The sequence below is a fragment of the Heterodontus francisci genome, chromosome 5 (genome assembly GCF_036365525.1).
Source record: "Heterodontus francisci isolate sHetFra1 chromosome 5, sHetFra1.hap1, whole genome shotgun sequence".
Classification (NCBI taxonomy): domain Eukaryota; kingdom Metazoa; phylum Chordata; class Chondrichthyes; order Heterodontiformes; family Heterodontidae; genus Heterodontus; species Heterodontus francisci.
In genome coordinates this window covers 164,640,726-164,656,642 of record NC_090375.1, presented here as the reverse complement: position 1 = coordinate 164,656,642, position 15,917 = coordinate 164,640,726, and the positions used below count along the sequence as shown (strand labels likewise).

General features: G+C 46.2%; 1 protein-coding gene across 1 annotated transcript in view; it reads left to right on the top strand.

The window, feature by feature from the left end:
* LOC137369639 (collagen triple helix repeat-containing protein 1-like) overlaps nt 1–15,917 on the top strand; it is a 57,731-nt gene that overhangs the window by 24,601 nt on the left and 17,213 nt on the right. The gene's annotated exons all lie outside the window — the stretch shown is intronic.

Below are 15,917 nucleotides of genomic sequence, written 5' to 3'. Positions count from 1 at the left end.
AATTTATTTTAGAAAATAACATTTTGTGATACCATGGGCTGGATTTCAAAGCGGGGTTGAGAATGAATTCCAGGTCCCAACCCCGCGCTTCACCTATGTCGCTCTTGCGATGTGATCTTTGAATGCCCTAATTGGGCAGGATATGAGCTCAGTGCCCAATTAGAGGTGCCGAGTACCTCCAGGAGGTGGGAGCTGCCTGCCTGGCACCAGCGGCAAAGGCAGGCGACAGCCATGCTGGAGGCTGTCACTGCCTTACCGAGGAGAGCAGGCAGCTCATGAAAGGGCCAGGTCAGTAAGGAGGATGGGAAGTGGCCATGGACATCAAGTGGAGGTGTAGTGCTCGACACGGCACATGTTAGCCCCTTGAATTTAATCTCACCACACATGGAAAAAAAAATTCCTTTTATCCTGCAGCAACCCTGACAGCTGTGCCCAGACTGGTCAGGATCGCTGAAAGCGGATTTAAAAATTGCCTTCCTGAACACCCTGGCCCCTTAACAAACTCCTCAAGGAGCTCAATGGCCCGCTAATTGGCAACATGCACAATCCCAGTTCCCTCCCCCACCGGCACTTTGAAAATTCAAAACTGTCCCAGAGGCGACCACCGGGACTGCGATTTTCAAATGGTGGCCAGACTGGGTCTGACCCTGTGGCCCCTTGAAAATCTGGCTCCATATATGAGTAATTTGAGATGTGATGTAAGTGTAACATGATTGGGAGGAAAAGGGTGATTTTGGATCTATGGTTTCCAAAGCTCTCTACAATTGAGGATTCCTTACCTCATTTCTGGCTCTGTTGTAGACTATTTATAGAGGTTGATTGCTACGATTGGACAACAACTCCATTATGATTCCAACATTACACATCTACCAAGATAGTAGAAGAACTAAATGGACCTTGGTCTTTTTTCAACTAGCATTTCCTATGTTCTTATGAAAGCAGTTCCATGTTCCTGATCATGATGGGTGGGATCACTGGTTCTGTACTTCATGGATCCAAAATGTTTGTACATTTCGCACATCTACCCTGCCATTCACTCATTAACTTCTTAAGGACCAGTTCAACAATTTTCAAATACAATTGGGTTGCAATGTCCTCTCCTGTTTTATATTTTAAAATGTTTTTGTTACCTTTTCTTTCTGTCTCTCTTTTCTCTCACTCTTAATCTTTCTTGCTTTCTCTTTATTTCACTTTATCTAATTTGATTCTGATTCATCCTATTTCCTTCTCCTTTGTTCCCTCTCTTTCCTTGGTTAAAGAGATAGAACATTGGTTATGACATTCATGAGATCTCAGATGCAATGTTGATATAAGTGCACCATTATTGTTTCAATGACCAAGCAATTTGCAAAGTAAATGTAGTGTGATGTGAGCAATGAGATTAAAAAGTCCAATTCATGTTGTTTGCTGTGAGATGAGTTATCTCGTGTGTTGTTTCTATAACAATCCATGTCAATGGCAAGCATAGCTTTGCATCAGAGATGTCTACAATTCAAGTTACTCAGTAAAGCTCATTATATGTTTTTAAAATTCATTTGTGGGATGTGGGTGTCACTGGCAAGTTCAGCATTTATTGCCTATCCCTAATTGCCCTTGAGCTCCTAGGCCATTTCAGAGAGCAGTTAAGAGTCAACTACATTGGTACGGACCTGGAGTCACATGTAAGCCAGACAAGGACAGCAGATTTCCTTCCCTAAAGGGCATTAGTGAATCAGATGGATTTTTATAACAATGGTTTCATGGTCATCATTAGACTAGCCTTTTTTTTTCAATTCCATATTTATTAATTGAATTCAAATTTTAATATCTGCTGCAGTGAGTTTTGAGCTCATGCCCCTAGAGCATTAGCCTGAGTGTTACTAGTCTAGTGACATTACCATTACACCACCACCTCCCCTAATTGCAGTTTATCATGTACGAAGCATTTATACCATTGTTTTGTAATTAAAGAACTACTGCAAGGATAAAGAAAATCCAGTAACACTTGAAATATTCATAGACAGAAACTATATTTTATAAAACAAAATGAGATAGAATGGGCCAGATTTTAAAAGCCCACTGAGTGTGGGTGCAGGGGCGAGCAGGATTTGAATATCGCATTGTGGAAGTTGGCACTGAGACACGCAGCCCTCGGAATGCAACATCATTTTTAAATTGATGCCGGGAGGGAGGTAACGGGTCGGGTACTCGCCTCCAATTAATGGCCTGTTGAGCTCATTGAAGAGTTCATTAATAGGCTTGTCAGCAGCAGTTTTTAATTTTCAAAGGCTGGGAATGTGGAGGACGTCATGTGGGGAACACAGCAGGGTGTAGAAGTCGTGAACACAGAGGGGAACCATAAGGCTATGGGAAAGGCTGATTAAAATACTGCACAGGTACAAAGTAAAGTGCAGCTGCTTCCAGAGTGCCACAGAGTGGCCATTGCTGCAGCTGCAAGCCTTGCTTCTCTCAGTGGTGAGTGGCAGGAAACTGGAAAGGGACATGAGGATGCTGGCATCACTTGGGCAGTTGGGGTTGGCAGGGGAAGGCCTGGTGAGTGCACAAATACCAGCTGAGTGAGTTCAGATGGGAACAGGTACTCTGACATTGGACGGGGTAGCCAGGATTAGCTGCAGCAGACGCAACCTCCAGGACAGCAGGAGGCCAGAGGAGCACAGTAGGGGGCTGCAAGGGGAGGAAGGTGCTACCCAACACATCGGCTGCACAGCCCAAGAGTCAGCTACCTGTAAATGACAGAGCGCAAGTGCCGTAGGAGACTGTGCCTATCCAGGCAGATGGTCTTGGTCTCGTGTGCTCTGTTCCACAATGACCTGAGGCCTCCATGGCAGTCACCTACTGCAGCGGTCAAGGTCTCCATCACCCTAAATTTCTATGCAATCAGGTCATTCCAGGGATCAGTTGTGGACCTAGATGGCATCTCGCAGTCAGCAGCTCAGCAGGACATCAGGCAGGCCACGGATGCCATTTTCAGAAGGGCAGGAAACTACTTTGACACAGATGGGCCTGCACAGGCATAGAGGGCATCTGTATCCCTGGATTCCCCCAGGTGCAGGCTCCAATATGGCCATCAAGGCACCCAGTGACCAGCCAGTGAGATCCATCAACAGGAAGGGCTTCCACTCGCTCAACATCCAACTGGTCCACGACCACAACAAGAGCTTTCTCCATGTGTGTGTTCGCTTTCCGGGCAGCTGTCAAGACTCCTTCATCCTCAGCCAGTCCAGGCTGCCTCAGATTTTCAATCCATCGCCCAAAGAGCGTGCAAATCCCTTGAAGAAATGGCTACTGACCCCTCTATGGGAACCCCAGACAGAGGCACAGAAGCAAAACAACCATTGCCACCTGCTCAGCAGGCCAACCATTGAGCAGGTCATTGGGTCTCTGAAGAAGCAATTCCAGTGCCTGGACCAGTCGGGTGGCACCCTCCAATACCCTCCTGCAAGGGTCTCTGTCATTGTGGTGGTCTGCTGTGCTCTCTATAACATGGCCTGCCTGTGAGTTATGGATCTTGAGGAGCAGTAGTTAAGAGAGGAGGAGGAAGAGGGGACAGAGGGGGATAAAATTGAACAGAGAGGTGCCCCTTCTGCACGACAAGGTGGCTTCCTCCTGCCACCATCTGGGAAGAGGACCTCCCTCCTCTCCCTGACGGCCTCCAGCATTAGATCCAGGTTGGTATCAATGAAGCAAGGGTCTGCTCTCCTCAACATGCCAGCCCTCCAGCTCCCCTGTCATATCTCACTTCCCTCTGTGCTGTGGAAGGCAGATCTCTCACTCAGGACAACAAGCAGCCTCAGTGATGGCTGCCATAGGATTCTACATGAGCTCCACATTTGAACTCACCCAGTGCCATTTTCAATCTTTTTTTTTATTCATTCATGGGATGTGGGCATCACTGGTTAGGCCAGCATTTATTGCCCATCCCTAATTGCCGTTGAGAAGGTGGTGGTGCGCTGCCTTCTTGAACTGCTGCAGTCCATGTTGGGTAGGTACACCCACAGTGCTGTTAGGAAGGGAGTTCCAGGATTTTGACCCAGCGAGAGTGAAGAAACGGCGATATAGTTCCAAGTCAGGATTGTGTGTGACTTGGAGAGGAACTTGCAGGTGGTGGTGTTCCCATGTATTTGCTGCCCTTGTCCTTCTAGTTGGTAGAGGTCGCGGGTTTGGAAGGTGCTGTCTAAGGAGCCTTGGTGCATTGCTGCAGTGCATCTTGTAGATGGTACACACTGCTGCCACTGTACGTCGGTGGTGGAGGGAGTGAATGTTTGTAGATGGGGTGCCAATCAAGCGTGCTACTTTGTCCTGGATGGGGTCGAGCTTCGTGAGTGTTGTTGGAGCTGCACCCATCCAGGCAAGTGGATAGTATTCCATCACACTCCTGACTTGTGCCTTGTAGATGATGGACAGGCTTTGGGGAGTCAGGAGGTGAATTACTCCCCGCAGGATTCCTAGCCTCTAACCTGTTCTTGTAGCCATGGTATTTATATGGTTACTTCAGTTCAGTTTCTGGTTAATGGTAGCGCCTAGGATGTTGATAGTGGGGGATTCAGCGATGGTAATGCCATTGAATGTCAAGGGGAGATGGTTAGATTCTCTCTTGTTGGAGATGGTCATTGCTTGCCACTTGTGTGGCACAAATGTTACTGGCTCTAAGTTGACAGGAAACCTGACTCCATACTAATTAAGGGTTGACCCATTTGAAAATTGCAATGCAAATCAGCTTCCCACAGGAGGCTGGTTTCAGACCCAAAATCAGACTTGTTTCCCACCTCCATAATGGAAATCCAGCCCAATATTGTAAAACGATAAGGCTGAATGAATATGTGTTAACTAGTAATATTTTAAAAGTTGTGATGTACCTTAAAATGGATCTAGTACAGAAATTTATTTTTAGTTTTCCTTGTATCTCTGGTACCTTATTGTCATCCTCTTCTGTGAAGACTGTTACAATGTCGCTATTTAGTAAGTCTGCCACTTCCTCACTTCCAATTACCCGATTACATGTGTCATTGGGGCCTACATTACTGTTAGCCACCCTTTTTCTCTTAATAAAGTTATAAAAACCATTAGTGTTGCCCTTGATATCCCTCGCAAGCTTTTACTAATATTCCTTTTTTGTAGCTCTTAAAACTTTATAAATACTCTTTGTTGTTGTTTATATCTCTCCCAATCCAGAGGCTCTCTACTATTCTTTGCCCTTAGATAAGCCCTTGTTTTTAGTTTTATACTCTTGAATCCTTTTCTATTTCTCAATTCTACCCGTAATGTTTTTACTGTCTGATCTCCCTTACAGATATCCTGTCTTTCTAAAGCTGCAATAGTGTCCCTGTTCAAAATTGCTACTCCTGCTGTTCCAATTTTCATGTCGTTTCCAAAAACCTTATAACCTAGAATATTTATCTCCTTGTTATGCCATGCTTGTAGCCAGGACTCAGTGATGGCCATTACGTCATGCTCCTTAAACTGAATTTACATTTTTAATTCACTTGTCTTATTTCTTATGCTCTGTGCATTAATGTATCGAACCTTTCATTGGGCAATAGACCCTATCCTGCCTTAATACGCTAATATTTTTAACACACATTTTAACTTGTCACCCTCCTTGGCGGTATTTTATGAGTCCTGCAGCGTCTCCGATGGCGGAGCTAGAAGCTGGTAACACTTCCGCTTTTGCCCATTTTGCTGTTTCCCACGTGATTATGTATTTAAATTTAAGTACCAGAGGCGGGCATGAGAGACACATGCAATCATGCAGCAGGGACAGATTTTCATCGATGCAACCCGCCATTAATCTGCAAAGCACCATTAATGTCACGGCTATAAATTATTTTGCAGTGCAAGCCTGGAGCTTCAGCAGCCTGCCTGGTCTATCATCTCACTGAGGATTTTACTTTAAACCTTGCATAAATTAAGTAATTTTTTTTTTTGGAATCCTTCATCTCTTGCAATCTCTCCAAACCCAGTACCGACTGCCCTTTTTATTTGCGCCCCCTTCACCCCCCACCATCACCACCCATCATCACCACCCACACCAGCACCATAACATCAGCTAGCAGGCAGGACCTATGGTTCAGTGATGCCTCCCTCCAGCCTCTCCTCCACACTGTCAGGGAAAGGCGGGAGGTCCTCTTCCCAAGGGATGGACTCTCCCACCTAACCAAGGCGGCCTGGATAGAGGTTGCGGAGGAGATATCGAACCATGGGGTCACATGTAGAACCTGGGTCCAATATCAGAAACGTGTCAATGACTTGCTCGGATCTCCGAGTGTAAGTGATGTTGTCAAAGGTGTACAAGTGTTCTGCTTCATGGCTCTGTGAGAGTGTGCATATGACAGTGGACAGTTATGGCATGTGTTCAAATGTGTGATCAGCCTTGGTGCCAAATGCCACATGATTGTGAAGAATGCATAAGTGTTGCACATGTATGCGCTTGGATGCAGCATGGGAATGACAGTCCAGAAAGAGTGATGCCGATGCATGTGGACAATACTTTTTAGGCATCATTTGATCATCATTAAATCAGCAGCTTCTCCTGCAGCATAAACAGTCGCACAATGTGCGTGAGCAGACCAGAACGGATGGAGGAGTGCCCAACCTGAGATTACTCACACCAGCAGAGGAGGAGGCAGTAGAGTTAGTTGGAGGGGAGGGAGGTTGAGCAATTGCTGATGGCGTGGCAGGATCGTCAAGGCGTAAGGGTGAACTGTTAGATTTACTGTTGCAGCCATATGTGATCACAGGAGGAATGTGTGTTAAAGTGTTGACCTCATGATGCACTGATGCTTAATGTGTTTCTGTTTGTTTTGCCACTGCAGGTGCCCACACTCGACCAGCTGCACACCATGACAAACAGGCTGCCTCCTCTGGGGAAGATATTGCCAATGCCCCAGAGAATGCACCGGCACCTGCCTCTTCTTCCAGCTCTGCCAGCGCGGATACATCCACATGGTCCGCGGGGTTTGAGATTAGAATCTGGGTCACAAGCTGGTGGTCATGACACAGAATGTCCCAGCAGCTGAGGGAGCATGTTACAGCCGGGACCCCTGACAATCAGAGGACTGCTGGGGATCAGGCCCCTGCTTGGCCTCATCCAGATGATGATCCTGTTTGAGGCTGCGAGAGGACAGCTGGAAGTGCAGCAAAATCATGGGGAAAATATTTCTGAGAGGCCTGAGGTCATGTGTGGCTTTGCACATCCCATGGAGGAGTCCATGCAAGCCATGACATCTGCCATGTCCCAGGCATATGAGCCTATGGCTTCCTCAGTGGAGAGTTTGTCGAGCTCCTTGGTGAGTCTGGTTGACCACTCGAGCCATATGCATTCTGACCTGCACTCCATTGCTGTCGCCATGGGCTCAATGCAGCAGTGGCTAAGCGAAAGGGAGACGTGGAACCTGGTCCTCCCTCCGGGTGACACTTCCCTTCATGGAGACAGGCAGGTGCCAGCGTTCATCCGGTTGGAGGAGGAGTGTGTGCCAGCTGCCCTGGGGCCTTCCTCTCAGGGCAACCTTAGAGTAAGCAGCTTTTCATCTTCCCCCACCCTCCCCCCCCAACATTGACCCCCTTATCTCCAGCAGGCGAGCCCATGGGGGATGCTCCTGCACCAGTGCTGGAGACACCAGTATGGTGGAGCCCTCAAGGCCCTATTCCTCCAGAGGATGCCCACCACGGTCATCCAGGACAATGAGGCAGCACACTCAGCAGACTCCAGACTCAGCAGACTCCCTCCACCTCAGCTAATGACAGTGTAGCACCTCGATGTAGTGGCTTAAAATGTAAGCAGTTATGAGCGCGAAGGTGGCACAGGTGGTTATTATAGTATCAACAGAACATTCAATGCTATGAAATACATTGATTTGATTTAATCTCTCATAAATTGTCATTGCTCATTTAAAGTTAGTGATCTGAAGAGGATTATGTTTATTGTTGGCTTATGGCTGGCACACATTTATGCTTTTGAAGTATTTAATAGAAAGACTATTGATTTGCTATAGTTGACGTTTGTGCCTTCAGTCTTCAGTGACAGCTGCTTGCTTCATGATGGTGTTTTGCTTTATTCCACAGAGACATGCCTTCCGATGTAAGTTCTGTGGGGTCTCTCTTACAAGCCCTATGTAGTAGCTGCTGCAGCTCCATCGCAACCATGATCATTCGTGATGTGCTGGTCTAATCACAGTGATGTTTAGTTTAGTTTAGTTTAGAGATTGAGCACTGAAACAGGCCCTTCGGCCCACCGAGTCTGTGCCGACCATCAACCACCCATTTATACTAATCCTACCCTAATTCCATATTCCTACCACATCCCCACCTCTCCCTATATTTCCCTACCACCTACCTATACTGGGGGCAATTTATAATGGCCAATTAACCTATCACCCTGATGTAGCAGCTCCGCATCTTATGTTCCAGGGGAAATGCCTGGATGCCTGACACTATTACCATGGAGGTGCAGGTAGTTTACAACAAAGTTCCAATTAAACAGGGCCTTAAGGTCATCTCCACTGCTGCTGCTATTGTTGCTGTTCCTCAAGGCGTCCTTTTACATTACAGAAATGAAGCAGGTTGCGAGGGGTTGTGATCATCCTACAAGGTTGAATCTTTACACATTTGAGCTTTAATTAGGTAAGTGCATCACTTTTTGCTGAAACGTTCAAATATAATGTTCTCGCTGATCACCCCTTGCACTCTAGGGAAACGAGTAATGGCACAGAAGGCAGCCGACCTTGCTGCCTGGCTGTCCTCGCCTATTGGGAAATAGATGCAATCATTGGCATGACAGAATAGGGCATTGGTCAGCTCTTTGACTCACCTATGAGCAGCAGCCTGTGAGATGCCACATAGGTCAGCTGGTGAGCCATGGAAAGCGATGGTAGCAGAAAATTTGAATGCTTCAGTAATGTTGAGGGCAACTGGCATGGGAATCCCAACAGAACCACGTGGTTGCAGGTCATGGTGATTGTTCACACAAATTTCATTGAGCAATCCTTAGGCATCTCTGGAACGGAATCTCAGATATCTGAAGGAAGTTTGTCCTTGTCTTGAGGATGAACTCATACGCCAGTGCCATTCATCAATAATGCCTTCCCTGGATGCCCTCATTCTGAGCTGTGTCCGCCTCCTGTCCTGCCTGCTTCTGGCGTTGTGTCATCAGCTGCTGAGATGCAACAGCCCTCCTCAGTCATATCTTCAGCTCTTCTTCATGTGGTAGGAGATTAATTGGGTATATGAGACCCATGTCTTTGCAGCTTTGCAACTTGTAAAGTAAGACCAGCGTTAAAATTCACCCACGCTTTGCCATGGAGCTGTAACATTGAAATAATGAGCATATAGCTTGTAGGCGGGTCATACTGCGCACAGCCTATATTCCACCCAACCATCATTGGTCTCCTCCCAATCGATTCGACATCCTTGAATGGACATGTGGTTTACAGTATCATTTGGCAAAATGGTGCATATGTCATTCCATGCAAGTTTCCCCACTTTCCAATCTCCTCCTTCCATCTTCCAGCCTGCACCTATCACCCTTGACCCACCCAATATTACCTTACACCTTCCCTCTGTTACCCTTTGTTCAATTTGAACTTTGTTGTAAGCTACCTGCACCTCCATGGTAATAGTGTCAGGCATCCAGGCATTTCCCCTGGAACATAAGATGCTGAGCTGCTACATCACTTTGATTAGACCGGCACATCACGAATGATCATGGTTGCGATGGAGCTGCAGCAGCTACTACATAGGGCTTGTAAGAGAGACCCCACAGAACTTACAGCAGAAGGCATGTCTCTGTGGAATAATGCAAAACACCGTCATGAAGCAAGCAGCTGTCACTGAAGACTGAAGGCACAAACGTCAACTATAGCAACTCAATAGTCTTTCTATTAAATATTAAATACCATTATCTTGAACCGCATAACTATAAATTTATACATGCCATCCTCCCCCCTGTTCCTACACCCAATACCATCGCCATGCCTACTCTAACTCTTGATACTCCTAAAATCAAACTGGATATATTTGTTGAGTCCCCTTCCCCTCTTTATGATCATTTTGAATAGCCAACCCTTACTCTTGACCTTCCACCCGACCATGTCCAACTGCCCACTTTGACTGTGACCATTCTTCTGCCAGCCAGTACGTTGAGTTTGTCCCACAGCACCCCAACGTGGACAGCACCCACCCTTCCCTTTAGGCTCATCCTCACCATAACTCTGCTTTGCAACACACAACCACCCTGCACCCAGACAATTGCATCATCAACATCACCTCATCAAACTGGACACAACAACCATTCCTCACCTGCTCCTCTATACAGCTGAGACCCATCCTGTCCTGCCCGAATACCCTCCTCTGCTCCTCCATGCACCCGAGACCCCATCCTGTGTTATTCCTAACCCCTGCCATCCCCGCCATCGCCTGAGAAGAATCGCTCTTGCAGGTGCTGAACCTGGAGCCAAACATCCATTCCAATGTTGGCGTTCCTTGTGCTGAAGAGTTCAAGAAATGAAGCCACTGGCCTCAGACACACCTGCACAAAGCCAACTGGTGTACGCTACCTTTAAACGAACGTGAACCGGGTGCCACAAGATTCCTGTTCGCCACTTGCTTAATCTGGCAGGTAGGATTTACTTGAAATAATTGTACAGTAATGAGTATTCATGCTTTGGAAATGTATGGAAAGCTGAAATCCGCCACCATACAGGGTGAATTCCGGACCACCGTAAACACGCCACTGACTTAATTGTATTGTGTGCTACTACCTATATTTTTTTCTGAACCTGAAGTTCAGGAATTCAAAATGTTCAGTGTGTGAGAAGCACTATATAAATGGAAGTCGCTTTTAGCAAATATCTGAATTCCTTTGACTATTGAAAATACAATGCCTTCTTGTGGGACAACTCAATCACCACTCGAGAAGCCTCAGGTACAGGTTTTGATAATTTATTCAAGCATATGCAAGGAGAGAACACCTTGGGCAGTCTGAGATAGTGCTCTGATTTCACACAAAAAGATACAAACTTATATACTGTTCTTGTCACACAATATGGTCAAACAATGGATGATTGATCGTGCACTCCAATGAATACACTGTTCTAGTCTTATCAGTGCTCACACCAGATGTCTCTAGTGCATCGGATGCCATCTTGGTGAAGGGATTTGTGGTACGCACCTAACGACCACTGGCAGCATGAAGAGCAAACAGATCATGATATAAATTAGTGTGCAATATTGATTTCACATCAGCGTTGGCATATTCAAGTTCCATGCTGCAGCCTACACCCTCTCTTAACTTCGCACAGCTGAACATGATGTTAAAACTGCATGAAGAAACGCCCCCTCCCACCAGCACTTTTCAAAGAAATCATGAACTACTGTTGCCGGATTATTTTTCCTGGCTGTTGATGCAATTCTGTGCATTTTGATGAGCTTTTCCATACTTGTCTAAAATTTCAATAGTGTGCAGAGAATGTTCTGGCTGGTGCAGAAGTACTTTTGTTGGTAACTTAACAGCTTGTGCTGAAACCAGTTTCATGCTGACATGGATGGCTTGGTAGGACTTCTTTGTGGATTACTGGGAGAATGAAGAAAGGCTGCACAGAGCAGGACAAGCTGCTTAAAGAGGGAGGAGAAGGGTGGGGAGAAAGGCTCTCAGCAGGAGGCCATATCCGTAGAGGGTAAAGGATGTTTAGGAGCAATTCTCTTACCTGAAATTCAGTGATGATTGATGTTTGAGACTTCTGTGCTTCACTAAAGAGGTCATGGCTGAAATCTGCCAAATGTTGCAGCCACAACTCTACCCTCAGAGTAGGGCAAGGACCACATTGCCTACGGCTGTCAAGGTAACTGCAGCTCTGCGCTTCTATGCATCTGGTTCCTGCCAGGCTACTGCTGGAGATATAAGAAACATCTATCAGTTTGCAGTACACTGCTGCATAAGGGAAGTCACTGAGATGGTCTCCTCCCGCGGCAGCAAGCCCTCAACTGCTGTAATGCCAACAGTGGCGGGAAGAGGCCCTTAATTGGTGACCTAAGTAGCTTAATTGGGCTCTGGGCAGGCAGGCCTTCTGCCAGTCTTCCTGCTACTGGCAAAATGGCATGATGGCAGGAAGATGATGGGCACGCCACCCGATGCCTTCCTGTGCCAATTTGCCAGCCTATCCGCCTACCAGTTCATCCCCAATGGGCTAGTAAAATTCAGCCCTATGATTCGAAGAGTAAGACTGGTAAGTTTTAAGTCTTGCCTCATACAAAAACATGTTTTCTAATGTCAGCCTCCAAAAAAGTATTTAGACTAGTTACAGGGAGATTAAAAGAAAATTGTGAAGTTTTGCATGGATGGAATATGAAAATTGAGTTCATTACTCAGTCAAACATGTGAGTTAGTTATACTAATGAAGGGAAGGATTTCATCAAGGTTTTATTCATCCATGCTTTTCACTTCTGTTGGGACAAGAGGACAATTCTTTAAACTAAATTCAGTCAAAATTATATCTAGGCTTTTACAGAAAGAAATTCAGTCAAAAAACTAAGGTGAATATCGATCTACAATCTCCATGTAGAGACAGACAGAGGTTCTTTCTGTTGCTATCACTATGCCACCTTGTGACTAAAACTAGATACAACATAAATAGAATGAAAAGACATCAGACAGAATTTTAACTGCCAAGGAGAGTATTGGGGGTTGGGGGTGTGTGATGTGGGGGTTCAGGTGCTTGTGGGGGGATTTAAAGCCCAGAAGTGGAGTGGGACAGAAACCTGACATGACCTCAATTACTTCCAGGTTTAACCAGGGCAGGTTTGTAGGCAAGTGGGAAACCCCCTTGAAGCTGAGTAATTTCAAAATTTAAATAGGCAGTTAATTGGGAATTTAACCCATGATTCTGGCTTTAGCAGCACACAGGTTTCTCGAGCTGTGTAAACTTGTCAGGGTCAACAAGGTGAGAGCATAGCAGTGAGCCATTGTTCAATGAAACTGACAGGCTAGAAATCCTTTAAACTGTGAAACTGCATAGCTGCTAGGCTGCCTATGTGAAAGACTTGAACTCACAGCATTTGTTCCAAGAGTGTGATTTCATTGCTTCACAGATGATTTCCAACTTTCTGTAAATCATTTCACCTACCTTGGACTTTATTCACCTTGATCTGATCTTCCTTGCTGTCAGCCTTCACTGCAGCATGGGAGCAACTTATGCAGCTATAGCAGGGGTCTCTGATGAGGAACAAGAGGAGCAGCAACACCAACACTAACAGCACCGGCGGCAGCAGCAGGAGCAACACCTGCTACCTTCTCCTCAACTACATGTCACTCCACAGGACAGAGGGAATGGCCACAGAGATCCATCTAGCAGGAGTCGATAGCCCCTATAGACCCTGAGGATCAGCTTTCTCAACATGTGTGAGAACCAGTGCCTCATAAGGCTCAGCTTTCATTACAGGTCATTGCTGCAGCCTCCTGGAACAAGATCTCATTACCAGTGGACCAGGTGCACATTCATTACCAGTGGAGGTCAAGGTGACTATCACTAGAGGGCCAACCTCCCCCCACCCCACCCCACCCCCAAACCTCTGCCTCAATGATCACCCTTAGAAGGGAGTGGGAACAGATGGCCAGGAAAGTCAACTTCTGAAGTCTGGCACCAGCATCACGAGAGGAGTCATGACCTCATGTGGGTGGTCAATGTCAGTGAATGCATCTTCACATGATATCTGCTACCCACCACAAAACCAGTCTCTCACACTGCTCAATGCATCACGCCCCCATCACTCAGCCAGCAGCACACCCTGGTATACAGGACTCATCCCTAACAGCCTTGTACTACACCTCACCCGTACACACCTTCCAAACATGCCAGCCGCACACACCCTTCCTAATGCCTCCACAAACCTATTCAATTTTGGAAGGCACATCACCCAAACACAGTGCTACACAGCCACTGATATTCTGCCTTCTCTCTTGCAGAGCAAGTTGGCACACAACAGAAGGGAGCAGAGCCGAGTGAGCAGGGGAGAAGAATGCCTGCATCTCCTGAGACCCACAGGGGAGGTGGTTCTCTTCATCATGGGGTCGGCTGCAGTCAGTCAGAATATTGAGGATGACTGCATCATCCTACCTTAATGCCCCTTCTCAATTCCAGCACACCATTAGTATCCTGCTACCTGGCATGATGAGCAACATGCTGATGGTATGACCATGGACCTCTTGCTTCCCATCCCTGCCTGCCTCTCTCAGAACCTTCCCCTTCTGAGTTCCTGCTTTCAGATACACAGGAACTGCCACCTACCCAACCACAGGAGCCCCAGGAAGAGCTCAGATACTGGTATTGCATTACCTTGGAGGCTATTATAGAGTTAGGATCAGCACATGATGAGTCACGAGGCATGAGTAGGCTACAAACAGGCCAACGTGAAAGGATGGTTCACTTACCAGCTCACAATAGGGCAAGGTGGCAGACAAGCACTTCTGCAGAGGACTCAGATGAAGACCTCAATGGGGCAGCATATAAAATAGCGCTGAATGGGCATGCACACCGAGATGCTGGGAGCATTGGATGGTCTGACAGACCACCTCCTGTCACTATCAAGCAGCTTGGAGGAGTCCAGCTCCAACTTGACAGAAGGCATGGTGCAGAGCTTTCCCTCTCTGAAGCTTCTGCCCCATCTCCCAGTTGTGCTGCAGATCCAGAGGCACTGTCACTGCTGCCATTGTGTGCCCAGGTAACCTACTCCCCTGTGAGGATGCAGCAATGCTGGAACTCACCAAAACACCTCCAAAAACACTCCAGAGTACCTTCATACACTTTGCAATCGGAAAAAGTTCCAAAAATTTAACTTACCTACAACGAGGGTGCCTGGCCTTTTAAATAACTCTGCTGTAGGACACATTTTACTGCTTCACACTTCTTTTATCAGGGATGGACAAGGCGTTGCCAGGTCCTATATTGTCTAAATTTAGGTTCCTGCTGTCACATAAGTTGGTTGGGTTTTGTGACGTCAGGACAGCGGCAATTTAACGTACTCGGGTGCATGCAAGGGATGCACCCGCATGTGCCCATATCCTTGAAGAACGCTGCGTGGGTCGAGCTGGTGGTGTTGCCTTGCCCTGGGAAACCAGGTAGGCCTTTGTATGCGTATGAATTTCAGGCCCAGAATTTACAACACAGAAACAGGCATTTCGGCCCAACAGGCACATGCTGGTGTTTATACTCCACATGTCAAATACAAGGAAAATAGGAGCAGGAATAAGCCATACAGCCTGCTTTGTTATTCAATAAGATCATGGCTGATCTTCTCCTCAACTCGACTTTCCCTTCCTATCCCCATACCTCTGGATTCCCTTATTTTGATCTTGATATCTCTATATACCGTAAACTGATAAAATATACCTTGCCAAACCTGAATTAACAAAACAATCTAAGTTCCTGTCTTTATTCCATTTTAATTAGTCTATTGTAGGTAAATTTCAACTCCACATGACCTTCCTCCCACCCTGTTTCATCTAACGCCATCAACATATTCTATTCTTTTCTCCTTCGTACTTATCTAACTTCCCCTTAAATGTATCTGTGCTAGTCAAATCAATTACTCGTTGTGGTAACATTTTAACCACTGTCAAATTTGAAGACTAGAACAGTTCACAGTACTGCAACTGTGGTCCAACCAAGATTCTATACAAATTTAACAAAGCTTCTTTGCTTTTCGATTCGATCTCTAGAATTGAATCCCAGTGCTTTGTTTTTTATGGCCTTATTAACCCGCTTCACTACTCTAGAGACGTGTGCATCTGTACTCCCAGATTCCTCTGCTCCTTTACCCTATTTAGACACTTAATTTTTTATGATTCACTTATTGTTGCTGTTATGAATGCTGGACTTTATAGTATGATTATGTTTTTAAAACAGTAATCCTTAATGCCCCAAAACAAG